The sequence below is a fragment of the Gossypium hirsutum genome, chromosome A12 (assembly GCF_007990345.1).
Source record: "Gossypium hirsutum isolate 1008001.06 chromosome A12, Gossypium_hirsutum_v2.1, whole genome shotgun sequence".
Taxonomy (NCBI): Eukaryota; Viridiplantae; Streptophyta; class Magnoliopsida; order Malvales; family Malvaceae; genus Gossypium; species Gossypium hirsutum.
In genome coordinates this window covers 35575743-35580503 of record NC_053435.1, presented here as the reverse complement: position 1 = coordinate 35580503, position 4761 = coordinate 35575743, and positions in this window count along the sequence as shown.

Genomic DNA, 4761 nt, shown 5'->3' with positions numbered 1-4761 from the left:
GGGATTACGGAATTGTAGAAGGGTTGAACGCCACACCAAAGCAAGGTGATAAGTTCAAAAGAGAACGATAGACGCCACTAGCACGCTAGATAAGTCAAATCGAAACTCGTACGAATTTAGAGAGGAGAAAACTCACTCTTTGAACAAAGTTCATTCAAATGATCAAAAGTCAAAAGTCCTTTACAAATGAAATCAACAAACTATTTATACTAGTTTCTTATGCTAACCGAATAGTCCATTCATGAACTTATGATTAAGTAATGAACCTAAATTAAGACATGAACCTTCTAGAAAAATGACCAATGGTGTCCTTGTCCATGTTCGACCGAATGGGAGATGAATGGGCAGCTTCATGTATGAGCAAACTTTGGAAGCCAATGGGATTGTCTAGGTTCGGCCATGGGATGCATGAAACTCCCAAAGGGTGTCTCTTGGCCGAATAGGTGCTTAGGAAACTCCAAGGGTCCTCCCACATGCATCGATTGTACATGGAACTTGGAAGGGGCCTTGAACCTAGCCATACATGCACTTGCATTGATTACCCCCCATTCATGCATGTGTGCCGTCCAAGGGAGATGCACCTTTCAATATGCATTAACCTTCCATGTACATGAATGTATGTCCTCCAAACATTGAACCGGTCCATGCATGTATCCTCCCGTTCAATTAACTTTCCCATGGACCTTGCATTAAATGCCACGAATGTATCTTCCAAATTCGGCTAACCTACAAAAGTAAATAACATAATTAAATAACACACAACTATTCATATAATTATAATTTAAAATAATAACTAAATAACTTAATATCACTAACTAAATTTGAACACAATAATTATAAGTCAACTTATAATAAATTCAGCTAGCTCAAAAATAGTCAAAACACTTAATGAGTTGAAATTGAGCTAGGGGTTTCGGCATGAGTTGTAGCAAACTTAATTATAAACTAAATTAAGACTTAGTTTATTGAAAGAAAGAAAGAAGGAGCTGAAAGTAAGCTCGGTTGAGCTCAAACGAGCTGAAACAAGCTCAAATGAGCTGAGTTGAGCTGGACGGTGCTCGAGGAGCTAGAAATGAGCTAGGATCAGCTTGCCAACAATGCACGGGTCCTTTGGATAGTTGCTTCAAGCTGATTTTGTGAGCTTTGGCCCTTGTTTCGAACCAAGGTTTTGCATTAGAAGCTAAAATAGCTTCTAGGAAATGTTTAGCATAAGCTTGAGTTATAGGTCCTTTAGGTAGGTCGTTTAAATCTTGGTTTGCACTCGAGGATGCCCCGGGTGTGCTCACATCAAAAGCTGTTTTCCATTCATCCCCTTCCCTCATTCGAATTTGATGATAACCGCTTTTTAAATCAATTTTTGTAAATATTATTGAACCATGTAATTCATCAAGCATATCATCAAGTCTAGGGATTGGGTGTCGATACTTTACCGTTATCTTGTTGATTGGGCGACAATCAACACACATACGAAACGTACCATCTTTCTTTGGCACCAATAAGACAGGAACAGCACAAGGACTTAGGCTCTCACGAATGTACCCTTTGTCTAGTAATTCCTCCACTTGCCTTTGCAATTCCTTTGTCTCCTCGAGATTGCATCTATAGGCTGGTCGATTTGGGATTGAAGCTCCGGGTACTAAGTCAATTTGATGTTCTATCCCTCGTAAAGGTGGTAAACCTTTAGGGGCCTCACTAAAAACATCCTCATAATCCTGTAAAAGAGATTGAAACACACTAGGCAAATTTTCGTTAATGTTAGATAAAGATAAATAATTTTGCCTAAACCTCACAAGGATACAAGGCTGTTTATTAAGTAGGGCTCTCTTCACATCTTTTTTTGTTGCCAAAAGATTTTTTCCGCTCATTTTACCACTAGAGGATTCACTCACCTTTGGGTTTTTTAAATTTTGACTTTTTCCACTACTATTAGCCTCTTTTCTCTCTGTCTTTTGTACTTGCTCTTTCTCCCTTACCCCCTCACAAAATTTTATCATCCTCAATTGATCTTTATATACATCAGTAGGATTTAAAGGAGCAAAAGTGAATTTCTTGCCTTTAAATACAAGGGAGTATCGATTAAGTTTACCTTGGTGTGTAACATCGCGATCAAATTGCCAAGGTCGTCCAAGGAGCAAGTGTGCCGCATGCATGGGGACTACATCACACCATATGTCATCCTCATAATTGCCGAGTTTAAAAGTGACCAAGGACTGTTTCGTAACTTTAACTTCGGAACATTCATTAAGCCACTGAAGGTGATATGGCTTAGGGTGTTTGGTACAAGGCAACTTTAAAGAATCCACCAAATAACTACTCACTACATTCGAGCAACTCCCACTATCAATAATGAGTGAACATAATTTACCTTTAATAAAACACCGAGAATGGAAAATATTGGTCCTTTGGCTCTCATCATCTTTCATCTGAATGTTAAGGGTTCGACGAACTACAAGGCATTGAAAATTAGCAAAGTCCCCTTCCTTTGGTGGTTCGACCAACTCGTCGCCATTATCACTGTCATCCACAAGTTCTGGCATATCTGGATCTGTATTATCAGAGTCGGAAGTGTACTCACCGTTATCTTTTAGAAGAAGTAATCTCGTGTTAGGGCATTCTCTACTATAATGGCCACGCCCTTTGCACTTAAAGCATTCAATCTCACAAGTCCTCTTCGCACTCGAATCACCTAAATTGGGCTGCTTAGACGGTGTTTGCGTTTTTGCAGGAGCCCCTTTTTTCCAATCTGATTGTTTACTTCCATTACTCAAAGAAGACTTGTTAGTAACAAAAGGTGGTTTTGAACTCTTAAAATCAGAATTGGAATTGTTACCTCGATAATATTGTGAAGTAGAGAAGGACCCAAACCTTTGTTCCTTTAATTGTTGCTCGATCTCAATGGCTTTGTGAACTGCTTCTTCCAAATCAATGTAAGTTTGTAGCCTCAATGTATTAGCTATCGGCCTGTTCAAACCATCAATGAATCGAACCATAGTTGTTTCTTCATCTTCCTCCACATTAGCTCTCTGAATGAGCATCTCCATCTCTTTAAAATATTCATCCACCGTCCTACTACCTTGGATAAGTCTTCTCAACTTTGTTTTAATTTCTCTATAGTAGTGAGGTGGAATAAACCTTTTACGCATAATCTGTTTCAACTCATCCCATGTCGAAATCTCACCTTCATAATTCCGATGGCGGTTTACCCCAAGTTGAGTCCACCAACTTAATGCATAATCAGAAAATTCCAGTGTTGCTAACGCTACCTTTTCATCATCCGGACATTTATAATACCGAAACATGAGTTCAATCTTAGATTCCCATTCACAATAAGCGTCAGGATCATTCTTACCACGAAGTTGGGGAATTGTGAATTTCGGTTTTGCCAAAGAAGGTTGTCCACGATCATGAAAATCATCATCCATTCTAGGGACACGTCGAGGGCCGCGCCTATGGGGCTGGTTATTCCTATCTTCCCTAATTGGATCTCGATATTGAAGTTCTTGATTCATTCGTACCTCATTCAAAGTAGTATTCAATGCTTGAAGGGTAGCATTTATTTGTGTGATTGCAGCAGCGTGTCCTTCTAACTGTTGTTGGACTTCCATAAGTGTATCATTATGGTCATCTTTAGACATCTTCCAAAAAAACTGCAAAAATAAACACTCAACACTCAAAAATAAAAGTTATCAAACCTCACCGTTAATCACTCAAAAAGAAAAAAATCAAATTCTCAATGAGGTCGAATTCAATCTTGTGAGTTCTTTATCAGAGTTTATATCAACCAATTAGAGAGTGTGAACCAAACTACCAAAGAATCCTAATTTGCACTAGGATGCCAAAAACTGACGAGACACCAATTGATTCGTGTTGCACTGAGGAAGAAGTTGTGCACACGTTTAAATCCTACTAACACAAGAAACAAGAAGGTGTTAGATAACGTAAAGGAAGAATAAAGGTAAACAAATGAAAACCTACAGCTAAGAATCAATAAAAATTGCTGAAAACAGAAAACCCGAAAAACTGCAGAGTAACTTGACAACTTCGTTCGAGGTGTTCCCGATCTCCAAAAATCACGAAATTAAATCTGGAGTGTCCTTATATATTGAATTTTTTATCTGGAAATTTTGGGCACCAAATTCAACCCTCTTCACCTTTTATTAAATTTGTATTGAATTTCGTCTTTTTTTGATTTTTGACTTTTTTGACTGATTTTTTTTGCGGGAATAATTTTTTTATATTCAATCACAGTGCCAAAAACATGTATGTAAAATTTCAGATCAATCGGATAACGTTTACCCACTCAAATGAATTTTTTTTAACAATTTTTCTGGGTAAAACTGCTGTTTATGCTTTAAAAAATAGAGATCAGTTTAGAAATCAACCAAGAACACCCAAAACGCCCAAAATCTGATACCATATGATATAGGAATGCGCGCGGACCAAGATCGAGTTGCCAAGTCACGAGAAACTCCTACGAAAGCTCTAAACGAACAGATCTGAAAATTAAAACAAAGAACAAGATTAAACTAATCAGATCTGAAATTAAATCCCCAAATTCAATTGAATGAGCAGCAAGGAACAAAGAACGAATGAATAAATGTATTCGGAGTTCAAGAAGATGAAATCGAACTCCAATAGTGAAATCCCACAAGCCGAATCTGCCAAGAACACCAAAACAGTAAGTAGATTGAAACAATCAGATTTTTAATTGGAAGATTAGGGATTTGGACGGCAAAAAAAAGAAAAGAAAGAAATAGATGA